The following is a 24,259-nucleotide window of genomic DNA, read 5'->3' on the forward strand; positions in this document are numbered from 1 at the left end:
CTTGTGCGCTGGAAGAGGGAGATGTGGACAGTTTGAGAAATGGAGGTTTTTAAAATCTGCACAGAAACAAATGGAGGGCTGAACAAGTGCTAACGGGGTACGCGATCGATCACAGCGCGGGAGAGAAGAGGAGGGTTGGCGGGCGGGTCGCAGATAAAGGCGAGCTCTGGAGGATTAACTTGTCTTGAGTCTGTTTCAGAGCCGGCGTGGTTGAGGGACAAGCTCTCAGCTCGGAGGCTCTGGAAGATCTCAGCAACATCCAGACGTCCTGTCTGCTGTTTGCACACGCACTCACACACACACACACACACATACACACACACACACACACACACACACACACAAAGGCACAATTAAATACAATCACACTTTCTTCCTCTATTTTTTTAACCTGCCAACACGTGTAGATTGTTTCCTCGGTTTTAATTTCTTTCTCTCCATCTCTTGTAATTGGAACGGCGACAGCAGAACTGGCAAGGAACTGCAATGCACTGTGGGGGATCATTGTGGTTTGCCCGCTCCCTCAAGCCTCTGCTGGTCAGTCTCGCTGAGTTCACTTCATGGAAAGGAGAGGAGTTGCAGTCATGTCCAGACGTCTGAAGTGGATGGAGACAGTTCAAACGTCAAAAACTTCACAATAAAACCGTGAACTAATAAACTTCACCTGACCCTCCAGCAGCATGCGGACGACTGATGATGAGTGAATTTTCTATTTTGGGAGAACTGTCCCTCTGAGGAATGACCATCTTATTCATAATCGTAGTTTCCTGGTCCGTATCTTCGCTCTGGCTGCCCTGCTGACTTCTGGACACTGCAGCGCTAACAACAAGGGTCTTGAGGTGTCTCTTAAAGTTGTCTTGCTTCAAAACTGAGGAGATACAAAGTCTCCGTCGGCTTTAGTGCAGGGACGTTTAGTTTAGTCTGGAGTCAGTGACTGACAAACCCCCATCAGACTGCTCCAGAGACCTGCGGGTGATGGAAGGCTGCCGAGCCCTGGCGTTGGCGTGCGACCATGTAGAGCTCTAAAGAGAAGCTCATCACAAGAACCTCGAATAGAACTGGATCCCAAACTCAGAAGCACGCATTCATCCCTTGCTAGTGCTTGCTGAACCCAGCAGGTGTACCTGCTCAACTCCTCAGTCCCACATCTGAGACTCGCCACAGCAGGATCCCACAGAGAGAGGAGTGCCGGCAGCTTGGGCAGCAAACAAAGGTGGACCTTACAATTTTTGTTGTGTATTCATGAACTGATGCACGTCAGGGAACTGAAAAATGTTAATGGCAAAGTTCAGAGTGGCCGTTGCAGGCACAGAAAGAAGAGAATCTTATCATTTTTACGGTTAGATTCTCGAGTCCTTCTGGTGTTTGTCGTTACTTTTTGCCAGGCCGTGACGGCGGATGTTGCAGACCCCTGCAGCCTTTAATCGCCCAGCGACACGAGTTAGCGGCTCTGTTTCACACCGTGACGCTCTCGGCTGCTTGGCTGGTGTTGGCTGAGGAAGGTGACAGGACCCCGGTGTGAAAGCGCTGATAGGGCTCCACTTTTCCAGAACGTTCCCACACGGAGCGTCTCCAGAGCTGCCAACACTGACAGCATGATGGGTGACAAGCGTGCCTGCTGTCAGTCATCCAGCCCGACGTTTCAGCACAGAGGGGAAAGAAATGCACCAGACCGACGTGCTTATTTCCTTATTTTCATCAAATATTTCATATGATATCATAAGCAAGGGAATAATTGTATTTGTTGATTATTTTTAGTCACTTATCAGTTTGCTTTTGCTTAGTGAGAGCGATGCCTCTCCAAACAGGTTTAGAGTGAATTTTCCAGATAAACGGAGGAAATTCTCCTCATCTACAACAAACCATCATGATTGTCTGGTTTGTTTTCTTTTGGGCCTGCTTTTTTTTGTTTTTTTGTTTTTTGCAAACTTGAATATAGAGTAGTTTTATTCTCATATGACTCAATAAAACATATACATACAGTAAAGATGTGTCAGATGCAGCTAATTCAAAATTATCCTCAGAAAGTGCTTTGCAGATTGTTATTTTTGTTATGCATTTCATCTTTTTAGCCTCCTCTTTAAAGTCGCGGGCGAACCAGAAATGTTTTCATCTGCTTCATTAACATTCTCTGCAGACTTTCATTTCTTTCATGACTTCTTTCCATCCACTGTCCAAGAGGGAAACACAATTTCTGGAGAAAGGTATTTAAAAAAGCCATCTTCAGCAGCATCTTCAGTCAACAGATCCGCTGTTCACTCCATTGTGTCTGCGTCTCGTCATCTCTCTTTGCTTCAGGACTCTTGGCCGGGGGACAGCGGCCTTTGTGGCGTCCTGGTGTTGAGCCCTGCTGAAAAGGCAACAGAGACGAGGCAATGAGCTAAGTGATATTTAGCTCTTTGCCTGCCTCAAAACAACACACACACACACACACACACACACACACACACACACACACACACACACACTCAAGAAGACATGGGAGATGTGAGGTAAAAACCAAAAATACACAGGAAACCATGCCGGCTCCAGCTCACATCCTCCGTCAGCCTGGAGTTGACAGGCTGCTCTTTTGTCCATCATTCACCCTCAGACGAGAGCACAAACAAGAGAGAGAAGGGGGGGGGGGATAAAAGCCCTCCCCCCTGCCCGCTGTAATCCAATTACAGGACTGCAAATTTGATTGGCGCCCCAGGAGTGTGCCTTCAGCTGTCCGTCATTAGCGACTAGAGAACAGGGGGGCTTGCTGAGGGTGCTGTTAGGGTGGAGGGAGGTGTGTGCGTGAGACAGAGCAGGACTCACACTTTATCTCTGCTGGCTCAAAGACGTCTCCTCCGTCTTCATGTGCCAATGTCCCATGTACGCGTCCCATTAGCAGCCGTTAGAACAAGTAAAAAAAAAAAAGACCCTGAAAAATGTCTTTATTCAACATTTGTCAGGTTATCAAATGTGCTGCGGATTCCTTCAGCAGGCCTCCCGCTCAGATCCAGAGCTGTAAGGGAAGCCGTAAACGCAGGACGCCGCCTGTCGTTTGTCTGGTCCACTCAGCATCGCCGCCATCTTAGTGGGAAATGAGAGCAGAAACGTCCCTGCACGTCTGGACGTTGATTGTCTGACTGGGATTCGTCCCGGAGAGACAGGACGCCGGAACCAGTAAAGCCTCGTCTGAAGCTGATCGATAGACTCAGACCAGCAGGACGTAAACAATCCTCCTGTGCTTGGTTCTTGAGGAAAGACCAGTTCACTCTCCTGCACTGACGCTCTGATTTCACTAATAATTAGTCCCTTTTTTTTAATTTGATGTTTCAAAATCACTCTATTTGTCACAGCCGGAGTGTTAAAACAATAATTTTTTTGATATTTCTCTTGTTACCATGTGTTAATGCTGGAGAAAAAAACCAAATCTAATCCTCGGCTGACCAGATCCTGTAAAAATAAAACATAGAATCTTTCTAGTTTAATGTTGTTTTTTGTTTGTTTTTTGTGCTTTCTTTCTTCATTTATTCATCTTTATAGAACCCTAATCAAATTGCCATGCTTTTTAAATCACAAACATAAAGCCATTTATTTCACTTTAAAAACTAAAATATGATGAGATTTTCTGTTTTCCAGCAGTCCTTGAAAGAATCACATTTGACGGACACTTGCAATTAAAGATTAAAAAAGAATATAAATAAGAATATAATATAAATAATTAAACAAAAGCCTGTATGCATTATTCTAAATTTATGGGCACTTGGAAAAATGTTGAATATAGAAATTCCAGGGCCCCCCCAAATTTTAATAAAATAAAATATCTAAAAATGTAACTTTATTTTCTTATTATTTACTTAATTTTTAAATTTCCAGATTCTCGTAATAATTGCTGTTTCAACAGAGCTGCAGAGGAAAAATAAAACCAAATTGTAAAAAAATTCAAAAAAATTGCTCGGTTTGTAAAACATAAACATAATAAACATTCAGAAATCCACAGAAAAAAAAACACAAAATGTGGATTGTTTGATTATTAGCATTTCTGGTAGATTCATCCGTCATTATTTTCATTTATTTATTGATATTATATTTCCTCCTATTGTTTTGTATCCCTTTTTATGTCATTTTCACTCAATAAACACAAAATAAAGCTGTGCACATTAAACAGACGCTTCCTGAAATAAACAACTTCACTTTGAACTCGCTTGCTGTGAATTATGAATATGAGCTGTATAAGCTGGTAGAAATAACCGAGGAGACAAAAACAAGACGGCAGAGTTACATGTGAAGGTCTGACGTGAGCGAACACATGTACTGTATATGTACAGTATGTGTACAGTATGTGTATGTGTACAAGTACACGTGTATATGTCGGAAGACGCCAGCGGTATCAGCAGCACCGTCCTGGGAGGATCAGTGAGGAAGTCACAGACGGGCCCAGGCCTTATCTTTTATTGGCTGGTTCCTCGGATGCTTATCTTTTATTGGCTGGCTCCTCCGTCAAGCTTATCTTTATTGGCTGGCTCCTCCTGAGGACAGCCTGCTAGCCAGGGCTGAGGGGGAGACAGAGGAGGAGGTGGAGGAGATGGGGGTGGGAGGTCACATCCCAGCCAGGATGACTGGGACCGCCACAGATAGCTCTATCTCCAGTGTGAGAAAAGAACACAACCCTGTTTCCACCTTCAGAACGAGGGAGTCCGGAGGGTCTCTCCCCACTTCCTGTCCTTCCACGCACCAGTTTCCACCTTGAGTTACTCTTTCATCTGTTTTTATTTTACTCTCACGACAGGTGCATTGAGGTGAAACTCGAAACGTACACGAACAGAAGCACTCGCCGAAAAGATATACAACACAAGCTACTGACTCTCGCTCCATAAAGTTTGTGGTACTGGGAGTAAATCCGGTACACACACTCCTGCACTCTGGCTATCAACACTGCCACTGGTGGAAAATACATTCCAAAATTTTAGGTTTTGTGTTTGCTCCTTTATTTCATTTTCTGTGGATCACAACAGTTGACTTTGTAACCGGCTGCTGGTCAAATGTGTATAGCATGTTTCTACACGCACACACACACACACACACACACACACACACACACACACACACACACACACACAGACGCCAATAAAGCTCCATTAAAACCAGTTAGTGAGTTGCTGATCATACGGCTGGATGAAGATGAAGAGGATACACATTTGACAGTTTGGTAAAAAGGGCATTTTTGGACAGTTTTGCTGTTGCTAGCCGTCAGTCGCCGTTAGCTTCATGCTAAATAAATGTGGCTGGCTCTTACTGCATCCTGGAGCCACAAAGAAGTTATGCAACACAGAAAAGAAAACCTCCTCTTGAGCTCAAGACATCTTTCTGTGAGTACTTGAAAGGCAAAGTACACATGTTGGGTAGCACTTCACTTGTTGTTGTTGTTGTTGTTGTTGTTGTTGTTTACTGCGGCTGTGGGACGGCTGCACAGAAACATTCACACACACATCAACGTGTCATCACATTTAAAGTGCAGCATGCTCAAATATAGTTCGTTGTTTGTTTAGCAGTCGGGATTCGCTTTCAGTTCTGTTTTTGTCCCTGAGAAAAGTAAAGAAAACTGAAAATATCTGCATCTTAACCTGCTAAATGCTAAGTGCTCCGCTATGTTCGTTAGCTGGATGCTAACTGGGTCATACGAGCTTTTGGTTGACAGCAGCTGGTTGCTGTTGTTTTGCTAAAAATGACACTTTCTATTTAACAGTAAAACGGCATCAAACGTCCGTGTTTAGTGGATTACAAATAAAATGTTTATTATCATCGTTCATTTTGTTTCTCCTCTGTTTGCCTTTGTTTCCTGGACCAACAACAGACGCAGACACTCTGCTTTCAATCAGCCGCATCCTTGTTGCTCATCACTTATGGCATCACTGCGTGCATCTGTGCGTGTGTGTGTTTGTGTGAAATGACAGAAGAGGAAGACTCTGGTCTCAACACTTGTTTCCTGGAGTCGACCTATCAGCCAGATAAACAGCAGATCAGCTTCGGCAGGTCTGTCACAGGAACTGATGTCCAGCGGCGTTACGCTGTTTCATCATCGTCGAGAAAGCTGATAACCCCCCCCCGGCTGACCCCGGCTGACCCCGGCTGAGCGTTAACAATAATTAGCATTCTAAGAGCTACACTTCAGCAGAGCCATCCACTCTAATACAGTACTACACACAGCACAGAAACAACCCAGTAGTACTTTCCAAAAACTTTGTGACTACGAGTGACGCGTCTGTGTTGTCACCTCGACCCGCCATCCAAAGCCACTTTTCCTGGTGAGAAGCTGAAAAAAACAAAAACCCTGACCAACACTCCAAGTTTACATGTGTTAGGTACTTTATCTAACAGAAACACGTGATAAGTCACCCAGACAAACAGGTAGTAAAAGCACAGCTGCTTTTAGAACACTGGGCAGGTGACTGGAGGCACCGCCGCTCTGTCAGCCTCTCACCAGACTCACGCCGATCCGTCCGGCGAATGAGCCCAGAGGCCCATCAACAGAAGAGGGAAAAATGGTGACAAAGAATTTTGTGATGACAAAAAAAATCTAAAAGTGGATTCAATAAACCGTAATTGGGCTCCTCAAGACGTGAACAGTTGAATTAACTGGACACACACACACACACACACACACACACACACACACACACACACACACACAGACATACACACACTCACACACACAGACATACACACACTCACCCCTGCCTACCATGTCCTCCATGTCTCTGAGGATCCTGATAAGAGTGTGTGTGTGTGTGTGTGTGTGTGTGTGTGTGTGTGTGTGTGTGTGTCCTGCTGTGGCCCCTGTCTGTCTCATAGCCTTGAATGACATCACTGCAAGAAACTGTGTCTGGAGTTGATGGGCTGTCTTAAGGTTGCCGTGACAACAGCATCTATCCTGCAGGGAGGCAGAGCTGGAGGCTTATCACTCGGAAAAGCTTTTAAACAAAAAAAGGGGGGTTTTATGCCGTAGGAAGCAGAGCCTGATGAGTAAATAAGTTAACCACATTCCATCTCTGCCATTTAAGCTCAGTTCCCGTATTCCCGGGTTATTATTGACCACAGCCAGTGTGTGCGTCTTTTGCTTTTAAATTGGGAAAATGGTTTTCGCCAACATTTTCTTGTTGTGTTTCTCTGCAGTTGCCAGTGTCTTTAGTTATATGCTGGCAAATGTCTGAAATTAGGGAGGACAAAGTTTAGGTTACCAAAAATATCAGGCACAAGAATATTTGGAGGATCTGCCTAAAGAAAATCAAAGGTGCTGCAGTTTTATTGGAGGTGAAACTGGTCTGGATCAAACCCACCAACATCGAGTCTCACCCTCTCACACGTGAAGGGATCAAGACTCAGACTGGTCCTCACAGAGATGTTAAAGCAAGTGCACAGAATTGGAAAAAACACAGCGGCAGAGTCTGTTAAACACAAATGCACACACACACACACACACACACACACACACACGTGCGCGCGCGTCGTCCAGACATCCTCCCTTATCTCTCCGCTCCTTGGCTGCATCTTGGCACACTGACCATGTACAAATATGGACAGAGCAAAGCACTGTCAACACCATCCCAGTCCTCCCAGTATGGACCAGAGGCCTGCGGTTCTCAGGCATGCACACCTAGGTGGAAGAAAAAAAACACAAGCCAGCACACACACACACAAGCACGCGCACACACACACACACGTTAAAGACGTGGACCTTAATTTCCCACAAACTCATTCTTACCACCAGTGACCCATAGACCGATGTTTGCGTTTGTCCTCAGTTTACCGTCTCAAGTCTGGTTTGTGTCCCTGAAAGCGCCCGAGTCCGACCCACTCGTGGTAATCAGGACCTGGCTGGGCCGCCCCTCCTCCCTGGGAGCACACGACGGAGCGTCACATACCACTGCCAGCGTCCAGATAAGACAGGCGGAGGGGCCGAGGCCGGCACCTGGGTCCAAGTTGGCACCAGATATTAGTTCTGGAACAGAAGTGTAGGCTGCACCTCTTATTATTGGATTTTGCCACTTCCATACACAGATCTTTAGAGCAGAAGGATGTTATACTCTGCAAAATCCAGTACCCAGGGACTCCAGATCAACAGGACGGCATTAGGACCTGATAAAGAGAGTCGTCCTGTCCCCCAAGTTAGGAGCGAGTCGGCTCACTAATGGGCCAAAGAGCCGCTGTTAGCGTCCGTGAGATAGTTTATCTATGAACTGACAGCGTCCGCCGCCTCCACTCGCACCAAACACGCTTTTACACAGAGAAATGTGCAGCACACCGTTAGAATATTTGAAGCACGCTGGTCATCGCTCGTTCGCCTCCAGGCGCCTTCAGGAGCGCAGAAGAACAAGACGCTAAAGTAAGTTGGTCACTGGCTAACTAAAGCGCCCCACAGGCCGATGAGCTGAGGTTAATGAGATTGTTGTTGGTGGAAATCTGTTGCTATGAGTCAAGCATTGTTAAAGAGTTACACAACAGCTGGAAGGAGAATGATCTGAACCGCTTCAAAGGGTGTCTCTCCTCAGTTTGGTTTATTATTATTATTATTATTATTATTGTTATTATTATTGTTATTATTGGCTTATTTCGTAGAAAACAGCACAGCAGGGATCACAAACAGAGCCTTTGAGCCTTGTTTTACATCTTGTTCTTTGTTGGTGTTTTTTAAATAATTAGAATGATGCAGTTTAAAAGATGAGCCAAGTGGATTTCATGAAGCGCGGTGCCAAATCTCAAAAATGGTGATCTTCTCAAGCACGGTTCCACCTCGGATTTGAGGGAAACGCCCCTCAAATCCAGAAACACCACCTTCTCTCCTGCCAGGCCGCTTCTCTCTCCTTTTTTGTGTTTGCTGCATTTCTGGATTTGGGGTGTGTTTTCCTGAATGTTTCCCTTGATGTTCCTCCCCTCCCCTGCCTCCCCGCCGGTCCAGCACTGTGGCGCTCTGAGGGTTTGTCAGGATCCCAGGTTCTGTTCCGGGGGGGGCAGCAGGATTCTGTAGGGGGGTCTGAGGATTGTCTAGGGCTAATCCTGACATACTGACCCCCAAACGACTCTGTGGCTGGACATGAAGGACAAGCGCGTGTTTACATCTCAGCGTCCTGATACGTAAGTCTGTCTATTGGACTGTGAGTCCAATACAGCTACAGCAGCTCAGTGGCTACAGACAGGGCGGGAGTCAGGGGTCAAAGGTCAAAGAGAAACAGAAGTCCCAGACCCCATCTATCCATCAGCACTCCATCGTTCGACAACTCCTTTCTCAAAAGAACTGTCTGAAGTCAAACAACAGAACTTTCACCACTTCGTTTCAGGGAAAAAGTGTTTTTCTCTTTGTAAAGTTACACTAACATGGTTTTCCTGCCTCCCGTGGGGACGCTTAGTTCTTCTTCTTTTTGTTTTTACACCTCATTGGAAAACAATTTTTATTGTAAAACATTTGTTTTGTCTTCTTCAAGTTTCACATGTGTTTCAAATAGTGCCACTTTGCTTGGGTTTTTTTTAAATGATAAAATAATGGAGAAACAAACAAGTAAACAACTGAATTTGTGTTCATTTAAATCAAAACTGATGGTCAAGCAACACAAACAGCAAAGTATTTCAGCAACTTCTGAAAAGCTTGAAGTTTGCAGGACTGATTCGGTTTTTTGTTTTCGGAGAAAATAAACCAGTTTCAAGGCATTAAATATCATCCTGAGGCGATTAATCAGGGAAACACTTGCCGATACTCAGCTTGATTGAGAAATCAATCCTGCAAGTTTTAAAACAAGATTTTTATGTTCGCCATTGATTTTCAAACAGTAGATGTACCAGCTGACACCATTTTTATTTGTGTCGGGAGCTGGGATGTGTGACGGTGTGTATGTGTGATCCGACAGATGGAGTTACTGTGTGTGTGTGTGTGTGTGTGTGTGTGAGAGAGAGAGAGAGAGTGAGAGATGGCCGACTGTTAGAGGGTGCGACTGTATGTTCAATATCCGCCGATTTTAGCAGCAGTCCACCGGGCATCGCTTGGTTCTTAGCGGTTAGCGTGTTTCTCTTGAGGGTTGCTGACCAAGCGTGTGTGTGTGTGTGCTTGCGTGTTTATTTCAGTGTCTGCACATGCTCATCCCACTGGACTGTGAGGGTTCCTACCTTTTTTTCATGTGAGAGAAGCTCTGTTGCTGTTTACTCACAGGACGCTACCTTTATTCTTGTACATTTGTCACATAATGAAGAATGTATTCATCAATACAGAATATCAATATGGTGATTCAGCATTTCAATGGCGTGTTCATGTACAGTTGCTGCTGAGGATGCGCGGCCGAGGTGGCACGTCAGTTGTACTGGCTCAGGTTTGCTTTCGTCTCTTTTTCTTTGCTCATCATCAGAGATGAAGAAGCGACGACAAAAACGTGATTTAGGAGCTTTTCTAAATGTTGTGAATAAATCCTGGCCATTACGTTCGGGTTTGGGTTTTTTTTCCAATAGAAGCGCAACACCGACGAGAAACATGGCGGGGCATCGCCAGCTGCGAATCGCCGACAAGATTTGGGGGCAAAAAAGAAAAAATAAATCGTTAAAAAAAAAAAATCAAACAAAAAATGTCATGACCAATGAATTAAATGATCTAAGTCTGTACGACACTGACAATTTCAGTCCCACTCACGTGTTCACTTTCATTTTAAAGTCCAACGAACACAAAAAAAACCAACAAATTTGTTTTCTTCGGGCGAGACGCCGGTGGCGGACGCTAGCGCCCGTGGGGTTTTAGCCTCCTTGCTAGCGCGTCCACCGCTCCTGCCTTCTCTGCTCACAGGTGTTTCCTTCACTACAGCGGCGTTTTTTTGCTTTTTTTTTAACGCGTCTCACTGGACATCAAATTATACTAAACCAACCCCTCCGTCAAAAACAAGATCAGCAAGACAGAAAATTACACACTTGATGAAAGTTTAACGTCACTTGACTCGCTTTAGCTGGTTCTAGCCGGGGCGTAGGTACAAAGACGAGCTGAAGGCCTCCCTCCTGGGAGCGGCGCTTCTTAGCGGCTGCTCTGTGTTTATATGACACCTTTTCAGGAGTGCTAATGCTGGAGGGGCATTTAACAACCGAACGGGTCGCCGGGGCTTCTGCTGCTCCCAGCTGCCAGGAAAACAGTAATGGATGGTTGGATAGTGACAGAGGAGGGGGCGAGGAAGGGGGGGGGGGGTGAAGATGCTGTTGGGAGGGGGTGATTCTTATCCGATCCCATGGCGGCTCCCAACTGCGCTGGATGAAAGCTCCCCGACCAGCCTTCGTCGCGGTAACTAATTTGCTGAGATTTTCTGCTCGAATGGAGGCACGAGGAAGAGGCCCCCACCTGACCGTCAACTTCCCCTCCCTCAACACGTATTATTCCTGAATTCCTAACAACAGCAGGCAAAGGGTCTGCAGATGAAGACCAGCCTTTTAGCCAATTCTGGTGTGTTTGTCTGGAATTCACTACAATGGACATTGTTCTGTTTGGAGTAAATAAATCACAACAATCTCCCTGCCTCTGTTGATCCTCCTGGCTTCAACATGTCTGCAACCTCCAAAAAACTGGATCTGTAAGACAAGCAGACAGAAAAAAGCAACCCGAAGTAGTCATAAAAAAAAGAAAGAAAAAAAAAAGCTCTTAAAAATCAATCTAAATCGGACTGATGACGTTAAAACTTACAGATCTCCAAAGTTTCAATCCGATCTGCTTGTTTTGCCCAGTTTGCAAAAAATAAATTGATTTTACAAGTGTTTAAAAAGCCAAAATAGAAAAAAAACAACAACCTGTGAACTGAACATCAGCATCAACATCAGCCTCGAAAAGAGACAGAAGCTCAATTATCTGACAATTAAAGGTTTCCTGTGAACAAAAATTAGCCAAAATGATGGCATGAAGGTCATTCTTACCTGCCTGGTTTCAAGAGCAACCCTGCACGAGTCGTAACCCTGCACTGGACGCAACCCTGCACTGGACGCAACCCTGCACTGGACGCAACCCTGCACGAGTCGCAAACCAACGCCTGACAGCAACGGATGATGCGTCAGAATTTGCTCATCAATCGTACATCTCAGTGGAATAAAAACCCACGTTCTTGGGCAGAGGGTTATTTTGCACAGCCGGCTGAAGTATTTTAAAAGACAGAAGCAACAATTTAGTTAAAAAAAAAAAAAAAGATGCCATCACATAAAAAGTTAGCGTCCCGAGTTTTAAGTTGAGGAAACAAGTTGAAGTAATTCCGTCATGTTTGTTCAAAACCAATCAACTTTTCTTACGTAATTACTTCAACTCAAGTTCCAGCAACTTAAAATTCTAACGCCATCAGGACACCGACTTTATTAAGTTATAACGAGATGTACCAGACGAGTAAAGACGGTGCCTTCAGGATCAAATCGTTCTTTACTAATTATCTCTTTACAAATTATACTTTTAATAAAAGTGCGTATTCCAACCCGAACGATGGTGAACCGTGTGATTTTGTACTTGAACCTAACCAAGCCTTCACCCGACTGTCGACGCGTCATCATCATGATCTTCATTGTATTTGTATGTTTCAGGGTTGTCAAGGAAACACGGCCGGTCCTACCAAAGGCCCGTATTATGTGGTAGTTCTTTGGGTCGGAGAACTTGTTGGATTTCCTGATATTGGTACCGTGCAACACACGTCACACGTTTGGGGATTTTTAAACTGGGAAACAGCGACAACCCACCCACCACGAATGTAGACGCACGCGTCCTTCCTCACAAGCGGAGACGAGTGCGCCGACAATTTCCCCTCAGCAAGGAGCCGATCTCCCACTTGGCTCGGAGCATTTCGATTTCAGAGATTCTTTTTCTGTGGATTCTGAAAAGGCTGGGATTTTAATTTCGACACTGAGACCTCTGGAACAGAACTACCGCAGTTCGCCGTAGGAAACTCCCCTTCCTTCCTCCCTCTTGTGTCCCATGTCATGTCATCTTGATAATATTCCCTGTGGCACCTGTTGGGGTTCAAACTGGGTCACTGGCAAAAAGCCATAATCCTCCTCTTGAACTCTGACCCGCGACAGCCATTTTAATGGGTTCAAATACTGGAAGCGGATCTTATCCTGACCGGCAGCGCACAGACTGTCCCCGATGTACGGTATCAGCTGTTGGTCGTGAGAAGAAGAGGACTTCTTATGCCTCTCACGCTTTTGGAACTCAGCAGCAATCAGGAATTGCGTGCTAATGCTGCTGATGCGGGGCAACTGGAAGGAACACCTACAGCTGGACAAAGGCAGAACCGCAAAATGTTGCTCACAAGTGTTAATTTGTAGAGATCTCTGCGTGTGTTGGTGAAACTGTGTGTGTGCATTATGGTGTAACTAAGCGCAGATTATTCCAGGCAATAACAGCACTTGGACAACAATAGGCCTTTTCTTGGGGCTGCTTGGCTCTACGCCAGTCAGCCCTCTGTTATTTTAGCGGAGATGCTAATCCCGCTTCTAGCGAGAGCCAAGACGAACACAGGCCATGAGACTGCAAGATCGCAGCTTAAAGATCATTTTCAGCCCCATTTGAAGTCCATTTGAACACGAGTGTCTAAAAAAGGTGTTGTTATTTTAGTTTAAATATCAAAAAAGAGAGGGAGGCGGGGTCCTGTTCTATTTGAAGTTGTAGCTGTTCCAATGATTGTGCGTGCCCACCTACACAGAACACAGCCATGATGAAGGATTGCCCTCGCAACGCCATGTCGGAATGGCCGCCATGCTGAGAGCCGACGCTGACTCGCTGTTGAGAATTTAAACCTGGTTTGGACGCTAATGCTGCATTCAGGACAACTTGGAACTGGGAACTTCCAAGTTTAAGATTCCAGCTTCTGACCGCAGAGCATTCCAGGTGTCTCCAGGTAAACAAACAAACAAAACAAAACAACGGTTGACCCAAACCACAAACCTTCTCTCATCTGTTGCCTCTCTGTCAGTATACAGGAGGTTCTGTTACTTCTCAACTCTCAGAATTCTACTTTGCCATAGTATTTGGTTGTGAAATAAAGCTGGGAACTATCAAGCTAAACTCAAGAACCATCGTACGGTACGGAACGTCAAAAATAGCTGTTTTGTTGGGGGGGTTTTGTAATGTATGCACAAACTACTGGACACAACATACGAGTATTTTATGAGAATATCTTGCAGGTCGACAGTCAAAAGTATTCCAAGTTCTCGTTGAATTTATAAAGTTGGACTTGGAAGTAAAAAGTCCAGTTTGCCTGACTGAAAACGCCACTGAAGATTCTCGCTGACACTGAAATGACGGGAAATTCTCCAAATTGCAATGCGGCTGTTTATTAGTTTAAAAAAAAAACGTGTTTGTATTTATTACATTTTTTTTTGTACTCATTTCTGAACAAGTAAAAAGTTCATCTCAGGGGAATAATAATAATAATACTAACTTTGGAGTCCACCGATGCACCGTAGTGATGAGGCACGAGCTGTAAGAGGCTGCAGATAAAACGTTCGTACGCACGTCAGGTGATGAATCCTCACTCATTTACTGTCCACCCACTGCTCTGAACTCCTCTGTTGTTCTTCTTTAAAGTTTGATTGTAAGTCGTCTGGGTAACCTTCCGGAGTAGCGGGGGGGGGGGGGGGTGGTGGGGGCTGGGGGGTGGGGGGTGACAAGGGTGCTCGGGGCTGTCAGGGTCTTTAAGGCTAAGATCAGTTCTACTAACTGGAGCTCTTTGCACATGCCTCCCCTCACTGGGCCGACTGTTCGCACCCTGCATCCCTCCTACCCTTCCTTCCAACCCACAGCCCCCCCCCCCCCCCACACACACACACACACCTACTTCTCCAACCAACACACATACACACACACACACATGTGATGACACCCATACGCTTACATTTATTGACACAAATGTAAAAACAAACGTGTGTATGTCACTTTGAGTCAGTGGTGTGTGTGTGCGTGTGTGCATGTGTGTGTGTTTACTAAACCGCTCAAATCTGAACCAGTAACATTCTGATTCACAAAATTACAGTTCCAGATCAATACTAAGGCAAGTAAAGAAGGGGTTTTAAAGGAATGTGCCAACGGTTTTTGGGATGTGCATTATTTGCCATCATAGAGCCAGAGAAGACGATGGATTCCCTTCTCAGGGTGCTGAGACCCTCAGAGACCGTCAGACTGCTAGTTAGCTTAGCACAAAGAATGGAAGTGGTTGGGAAGTGTTAGCACAGCAGCGTAGAATAGACCATGTTCAGATCTTGGTTTGTCCAGAAGTATTCTTCTCCTTGATACGTAGCAGCAGCCACTCCGCCAGTCATCAACAAACGTTTAGTGTTCTGGGACGGAGATTTGGGGTTCTGTGTTACGGCGCCAGGAAAGTAGTTGCTGGTTTAAAAATTATAAAATAAAACCTGTGAACTTCTCTTGATATTCCCTCACAAATATTATCAGGAATCAAAGGGGTTGTTTTTTTTTTTTTTCAATTCAATGAAAAACAGTTCTAAAGAAATGTGTACCTGATGACTTTTAAAAGAGGAATGCTAACCCGCCTATCCACTACCATACATTGTGCTAAGCTAACGGTCTCTCTGGGTTCCAGGTCCCTAATGCAACATGGAGGAGAGGAGGGCATTGGTCTTCTCGTCTGGCTCTGGAGTGAATGGAGAAGAAAAATGTTATTGGATTCAATTAAGTCTCAATTTTTCACTTGTTTTTTTCTCACAGTATAAAAAAATTAGCTTCAGATGGCCATTATTCGCGTCCATGCAATTATATTATTAACGGCTTAGTTGTTGAACAGAAGGTAAAAGGCAGTATTGGATCGGTTGAAGTATCAGACATGGAACCTGAGTATTTGTAATAACCCAAAGTATTTCAGACAATTTCTTGGAATTTATATCAGAGTTTTTTCTTCCTTTATGACAAAGGTAGAATTCGGAGTCCTCGCCTTGAATGTACAAAGAAGGTAAAAACAGATCAGTTTTATAAGTTGTTTAATAACCTTGACTTTGGCTTGTCAGCCTCTGCTGCACATGAAATCCTCCAGACTCTCCTCTGAGCAGACGTCCTTCTTTCTCCTTGGCAAAGTGAAAATCTGTGGGGCTGAAGTGTGGAGTTCTGAAGTTGAGGTCAAACTCGTAGAAGGACGGGGAGGTGAAGTCCACAGTCTAACGTGCAGGGATGACTCCCCCTCACTGTGGCCATATTTAGAGATGTGACTCTTGGCACGTCTCAGAAACAGTTTCCCCGAGGGGGTCAACAGGGTCGAGCCAGTCTGCAGAATCACAACACAATTACAGCACTCCTCCTTAAAGAGATGTACAAGGGGGTTGAAGTGCAGGGTTTCTAAAATCCCACTATTAGCTTTTAGCACCACGCCCCTGCTGCTAAAACCTCATGGTTGTCCGTGTTATGCTGCAAAAAGGGTTGGGGTGTTGCAGGAAGCATGTTATTAGCCTCCCGCCGTCTGTCGCGCTCGCTCCCCGACAAACACTCTCAGGACACACAGGAGTCGATGTGGATCTGCTTTTTTCTTTTTTACACCACTGAGCTCCTCAATTATTCAAAAGCATGGCGGAGTCAAACATTCCCATTTAAAGATCCAACACTTGTTTGACCAGCTGAATGTCTGATAGTCGTGTAGAGACAGAGAGGCGGATGGCTGGGTGAGGGGCGGCGGGGACGATACCCAGTCAGCCTCTGCTGGATGGGCCTGCTTGTGTTGGACCGGGTGGAACAGTAGGAGTCAGGACCATGAGGGCCAGCGGGTCTACAGTCAGATTCCCACATAGTCAACGCTCATCTGCGCTCCTCTGTACTGGACTGCTGTTTGTGGTCCACGATGAATCAGAGTCAGAATCAGAGTCAAAATCAGTTTAATTGGCCAAGTATGTTCACAACATTCAGCGAATTTGACTCCGGCCGTTGGTGTCACTCGTGGAATTCGCAGAATAAACATAAAAATAAACATAAATAATAGGAAGTATATACATCCATAGAAAGAAGATATGTACAAAAATGGTGCAAAAACACAATCGGTGCAAGGTCCACAATGTAGTGCAGACTTAAGTGGGTGTCCAGTTGAACATGAGTGTGTGACCACTCAGCAGTGCAGCAGGTCAACAGATCAACTGTTTAAGAGAGTGATGGCAGTGGGGAAGAAACGGTCTTTTAGTCTTGTGGTTTTTGTGCTGAGTGAAGACAGGAGGCCCTCTGCAACAGACTTTCAAATTCTGGAATCATCTCATAAAATCCTTCTGGTAACTCCTTCCCTCCTTCACCAGTCGTCAAACAGCGATGATGTCCAGAAGTCTGGACCTCCGTCTCAACACAGCGCAGTTGAACAAGTGCACCTGATGTGAAACCTTACTTTGAGAGACAGCGTCATCTCTGTAGGCTTCGACTGAACTTGATGTGTGACACACAAAGCTCCTTGTGGAGGAGATGAGTGTGTGTGTGTGTGTGTGTGTGTGTGTGTGTTTGCGTGTCTGTGTATGTGTGTGTGTTTGCGTGTCTGTGTGCGTGCGTGTGTGTTTGTGTGTGTTTGGGGGGGAGGAGACGTCTGTTCCTGCATTTGAACTTAACCTGACTGTGGCCTGCGACTGACGCAGCAATTAGCACCAGGGATCAACATCAAAAGGAACGGCGCAGTGTGAAGCTGGTCTAATTAGTCATATGAACGGAGGCAACAGACCAGCCACCGCATGCCTCAGTGTGTGTGTGTGTGTGTGTGTGTGTGTGTGTGTGTGTGTGCGTTGAAGCAACTGCAGGTGAATAGGAGTCCATGTTGACATTTTTCAGATCAAAGTGTTGTTCTATCAGCTTGTGTTTGAGCTGATACCTGTTTATGACCTTCAAGCGTCCCTGGCAGCAGGTTTTTCATGAGTCAATCCTGCGAACAACTGGAACCAGTTAGATGAGCGCTCTAACAACCTCCAGAAACCCTCTGAAGCCTCATTCCCAGTGGCCAGAATCCAGCAAACACCTGCTCCCACCTGTGGGTTCTGACCCTGAGGCTGACTTGAGTGTTTATCGGCTTGGTTCCGATCAGCATTGATCAGAACTGTGTGAACACGCTTCCAGTGTCTGAAACACTCGCGATGAGTGTCAACGAGAAGGAGGAATGAAAGCTAACTTCCGTGATTTTATCTCATCTCAGCAAGAAATCCAACCGTCTGTCTTCAAGCAGCGACGCTCAGAAGATGTTGAAAATGAGTGACAGTTAAGGAACGAGGCGCCACGGTGGAAGAAACCCCAGCAGGAACAAAAAAAAAAAAAGGTAATTTACGGACACAGAGACTTGACGCAGTTTCACATTTGCTGTAGAAGATTCCTGTTTTTGTTTAATGGTCCTGGATTTTAAGTTTTCGAAAGGTTCCCTGCCAGTTTACTTGTTTTGGTATTTGAAGAAAAAGAGTGAGATGGGAAAAAAAAAGTCAAACAGCTGCCAGTGGCTCAGGGGGCGTACCGCCACCTAGTGTTCTGGAGGCCCTGGATGACCCGATTCCCCCACGTCTTCGTACTCTGCGATGCCGACAGCAGTCAGGTTAAAGGGTTGTGATGGAGCTGCAGCCTAACTGGTCAGCCTTGGCGTTTATTATTATTTCTTGATGCATCGTTGTATTTGTTACCCTTTGGTATTGAAGTACTGTTGAATTTCTTTTTCTTTTTAGGTGCAGCTTTCAGAATAGAGGTCCAGCTATCGGTCTTACCTGATAGCGCCTCTCCGTGGCCCCGCCGGCCCTGCAGGTGAGCGCTGGCATGTAATATGCTGACGTAGCTGTGGTAATGGGGATTTACATTGACAAACACACCCATGTACATATATTAAATGTCTTCCTGTAGGCAAATAGTCGCCCCTGCCTCCTGCTCTGTAATCTGGTAAAAAATCATCTGGGAGGCGAAAGGGTCGGGTCACAACAACAGCCATTTCATTACTGTGGCTCAAATGTCCCGGGCTTCAATTCAATCACGGGGCGATTATTTTTCCTCAGATTCCACTCTGCTGGGAATTGGTTGTCATTTGTTGCTGACCTTTTCACGCTGCGGCCATTTATCCGCAGGAATAATTGTTGAGATCGTTTCATTGTCATATCCCTGAGTGCTGCGGCTTGTCGGCTCTCAGGGTGGCGAGCGCTCACCTATCCTGTTATCTCCGACTGCTGAGAAATACTGATGTCAGGAGGAGAAATGACACACAGCAGAACGGCGCCTTTCTCGAGTCCTTTAATCCTCTCAGAGGTAAAATGGCTTCCCTTTTCTTCCCCGGTAAACGCGCAGACGGTTTCAGTTGCTTCCGATGTCACTGATGTTGTGAGCGAACAATGTTTTTAGAGCTGTTTCTTAGCGAGGTTACGTCAAAAACTGACGCAGCCACTAGCAAGTCTGCAGGCCATGGGGGGTGACGTCCACCTCTGCCTCGAAAACTGCAGGAAGTCACATGACCCCTGCAGCGGCACAGAGAAGACAAACGTCCGCCAAGCAGGTGACATCACGTGACTTCCTGGTAACAGCCCATCTTGTCTGCGGCGACGGCTCCTTCTCTCGGTTCGTTTCATCTGAGGTTTTCTCCCGGTGTTTTTGGTTGTAGCCTTTGTCACTCCCTTTTATCTTGAAATCCGCCCCTCTTGTGTTTCTTTCCTGCATTTTTCCGAGTGTTTCACCTTTGTCTCGTGAGTTCATCAGTCCCCGTAATCCCAGTGCTCCCAGTGTGTCTCACCCAGGCAGCCCCTTCTCTGACCTCGTGTTCTCCTGCCTGTTTCTTCTTGGGTGCTTAGTTTGTATTTTAGTCTCTTTTTCTCAATGTTTTTTTTCTTGTTGTTGCTTTGTATGTTTCTCTTTTGTTCCTCATTTGATTAAATATAAAAATTATTAGCAGTTTTCTGCATTGATAGCGAGAAAACATTCAAAATGTACCCACATGGCGGACGGACGGACGAGACGTGTCTGTTATAGAGCAATGCCACTCGAATATGCTGAGATATTCCCGTCCATTTCCAGCGACGCTTCATAAAGGAACAGGCTCGTTTTCTATCCTCCCCAGAACCAGACCAGAAGACTGAGACCCCCAGAAGACCTTCAGACCGCAAGCTAGCTCAGCAGCTTTAGAAGACCCCCGTTGGGTCTGTGATGCAACTTCAAAATCATTCACGCACGACTGCAAAATACACATTTCTGGATTAGGAAACTCGAGAGCAAAAAAGATGAAAATCTATTCATTCTCCACGTTGAACTCGTATTCACCCTCCTGACCAAACGCTGTCTGTGGCTGTGAGCCTGCACCGGCCCCTCAAAGTGTGAATAATATTCAGTAAGGAGCAACGCCTAAGTGGGAAAGCTTTTAGCACATTATCCACTGGCAATTGCAAGGTAATCTAATTTGCCAGCGCAGGTCTCTTATTAAATATCTGCAGCAGCGGATTTGCATTCAGGAGTCTCCTAATAGGTTTAGCAGCTCCGCGGAGCTCTGGCTCGGAGTTCCTGGGAGCCGCCGTCCCTCTGAGAGAGAGAGGGAGTGACATTGAGGATGAGAGGTGATCTCGTCTCTGCACGCGCGCGCGCACACACGCACACACACACTCCTATTTCCGTTACTTCTGAGGACATTTATGTGACTTACACTTAACCATACCCATGACCACTCCCTCCCGAAAGTAAACTTAATTTAACTGAACTTAAACTTTAATCTAACCTTTCTGTGACTGTAAAAAGAAAATGTTCTCACTCATTCAACAACCCCCCCCCCCACACACACACACACGTAATGATTTATATAACGGGGACCTGCTTTTAGTAGCTAAAAATAGTCTCTACATTGTGAGTGTATAAACACATTTATGTCCCCACAACATAAGACACACCTGGTGTTCACACACACACACACACACACACACACATTCAGAGTCATGTTTCCTTGCTTGAGAGGACATTACATTGACACATTGACAACTTAATATAACATCTGTTTGAATTAACTTCACTTAAAGTAAAAGTAATGGTTTACGTCACTGGGACCTGCTTTTGGTCGACGAAAGGGAGTTGAGTCCCAACAATGCAATAGACGCGTGCGCACACACACACACACACACACACACACACACACACACACACACACGCAAACTATAGTCAGCATTTCAGAAACGTGATGCATTCAGTTGCACCTCTCAAACTCCGGCTTCTAAATGAATTTTCCATCTTCTTAAATCTGCAAGAAACGATTCACTACAAAATGGCGTCTGTGGCACGAAGGGCCTCTGTGATTGGCTGCTGCTCCTCCAAGCTATCGTGCGGAGGAACAAACAGCGTTGATAAAGATTCAGCCTGAGGCGGCGTCTCGACCGGATTCAGGCCCTATCAAGTTAAAAGCAGGGGGAAATACAGAAAAAGATGTCCATAATCCGTCTTGAAAGCTTTCTTCTTTGATATGAAATTGAGTGAGTGATTCAGGACAGTAATGAGATGAGAAGAGTGAAGCGGCTGAGCCTGCACAACCCGCCGGATCCACCGCAGACGCTCGCTTGTCACCAGCTCGCAGCAAATGTTGGTTACCAGAAGGCCTAGAAATTTTGTGCACTTCCTGTTGTCAGATGAAAACTCTGTGTGTGTGTGTGTGTGTGTGTGTGTGTGTGTGTGTGTGTGTGTGTGACTACAATTAGGATTAATCAAGTCTTCATCATCTTCGTCTTCTTTTGTCTCATCTTAACAATGTTCAAGGTCGTTATTTCATACTTTTACATCACTCTTCACGTGACATCACGTTTGAAGATTCCGCAGAAGGGAGTGACCCATTTTATGAGCCTGCCCCGAGTGGCCACTCGGTGAACTACAAGTGCGAGGCACCGCCAACACGTCTGCGCCGACTCCACATTCCCAGCCAACCACCGATTTGAGCTGAAACAGAGAAGAACCTCAGGTCTCAGCTCCACCACCTTGTTGTGTTCTGTAGCATTCATGGAGTCAAGGAGTCGTCGCTGCTGATGGGAAGAGGAGCGTGACACCAGACCGCGTTACACACCCGCCATTCTACCCAGAAACGAGCCCAGAACGTTCCGCTGGTTAAAGGGACAACTCACCAAAGCACATTCGAATCCAGTCGTTATCTCCCAACCGTCACTCCGATGGAAGGTCGGGTGAGGTTTTGTTTTTATTTTTTCTTTTATTCTGCAACACCGCCGGAATTTCACGAGGAAAAGTGTCACATCAACCTCCCGAGCAACCGGAGGAGCAGCATGTTAGATATAAAAAAAAGAAAAAGAAAAAGAAACATAGAAGTCCTCCACGCTGCTGCTGGTCTGAAGCAGTCCAGGTGTCCCGCAGCCTCCAGATAGCGAGCTGATTAGAATGACATCAGTGACGCCATGTTCAGAGGCCGCTTTTGGAGTTCTTATCTAGGGGTGGCGGGGGGGGGGGTGCCAAACTGTATACATTGCTGGATTATAAGTATTTATTCAAGTTTCAGCGTGAAAGAATTTGCTTATGATAGAATTTGTCCAGGAGTCCTGACGCGTGCCATGATGGCGTTCGTGTCTGCGGGGTCACTTCTCTTCTCTACGGATTTATTAACGCTCCTTTATTCTTGCTGCTCTTGCATCACATGGCGTGTCACATGAAGTGACACGTTACTATTTCTTCAAAAGTGTGTGGTTTTTTTTTACATCACGTGATGCACGAAGTACTCGTAACTCCACTTTTTTATTTTTTTTTTCAAATGGATGTCAACACGCACTGATCTTCCTGCTGGGGCTGCGATGGAAATCTTTTCTTTTTTGTGTCCCGTTTTGTTGTTTTTTCCCGTGTTTGAACTCTGTGGTTTCAGTGACCTCAAGCCCGAGAAAGTCGCACGTCTGGAAAACGTCTGCTATTGGACTTCCTGTTTCAGCATCGAGGCCGTTCGGTTTTCCAGATGTTTGTGACTGGCAGGTGTGAAAGCTGGCAGGAGCTCAACTTCTATTCTCCTCTTTTCATACGACGGCCGACTCTCTGCTGCCCCGGCAGCAAAGGTTGTGTCAGGGTGGAGGCGGCGCCGTCCTCTGTGGGTTCTTCTCCAGCAGACGGCTCTCCTGCTCGTTGTGTGTTGGACCGATTTCCCTCTCGCTCGTTTGAGTGTTGCTCCTCATCTCGCCAGAACTCTGAGCCTCTCGGGACGAACGCTGTGTTCATCTTAATCATGTTTCCACCACAGGGCTTGGAAAGACCGTCGCTCGGATTCAAATAAAAGACTTCAATAATATTTCCTGATGTAGACGATGAGATCACGTGCTTACACACATTCATAGTCATGTATTTGTAGCTTTTATTTTCCTATTTTTCCCCCTTCCTGTTTATTTATATGAATTATTGATGGTTTTAACTTGACGATCCACTTTGCTGCTGCAAGTGGCCCCGACAGATGACCTCACCTCATCTCACCTTATCTTACGACAGCATCCACCGTCCACGTCCTCACGTGACGGACGTCCTCACCTCAAGCGCACGTCTTCTTCTCTCCGCTGCGGCGCAACAAAGTTTTTTTCCCCTGAGCCTCAGCTGGAGAATCGGACAACGACCTCGAATCTGAACTCCCGATCGCAGCCAATAACGGACGTTTAATGAGCTGATAACATCCAAATAAACCCCGAGGAGAAATATATTCTTTGCTTCGTTGGGTTAGAACGCTTTATATGTCGCCGACCTTTGACCTTTTCCTGCTTTTTAAAGCTGTGTTACACTAAAAGTGTTGTTTTGTTCTCAGACAGTCCTGGCTAACGTTGTTGGCTCGTACCACCGACGCGCTCTCATGAGGAAGCGTTGTCTTCCATCTTGTCATTGACGTTTTAAGGGTGTTAATCATTTTTGGAATCACGTTCCCATGAAGTTCAGTGTTCAGTGGGTTAAAATGTTCTGACTGCAGGATTCTAGGAACCTTGTTTCTTTAAGGGGGGGGGGGGCGGCGTTGTTGAATGTTTGAGAAATGAACGTTCAATCAGGCCTGGACCAGCGTTTTTAGAACATTTGTGGAGAACCCTGCAGGTACAGTGGAAGGGAGGAGAACACCTCCCGCCAAAAACATGACCAGAACATGACAAGGAGCGTTCTCACAGCAAAATCTTTGTCCGCACCAGAAACACACGTTGTTGTTGTTGTTGTTGTTGTTGTTGTTGTTGTTGTTGTTGTTGTTGTTTCATGTTTTCATCTGTGGGTCGTTGGAGAGCAGCGCTCAAACCTCCGAGCCTGAGAACTTAGAAACGATGTCATTTAATAATAAAATTTGGATGATTTTTATTTCCTGTGGGTGCCAAAACACATATAATTTACTTTAAC

The sequence above is a fragment of the Aulostomus chinensis genome, chromosome 11 (assembly GCF_037954235.1).
Source record: "Aulostomus chinensis isolate RoL2024-O1b breed Wild chromosome 11, RoL_Achi_v1.0, whole genome shotgun sequence".
NCBI lineage: Eukaryota > Metazoa > Chordata > Actinopteri > Syngnathiformes > Aulostomidae > Aulostomus > Aulostomus chinensis.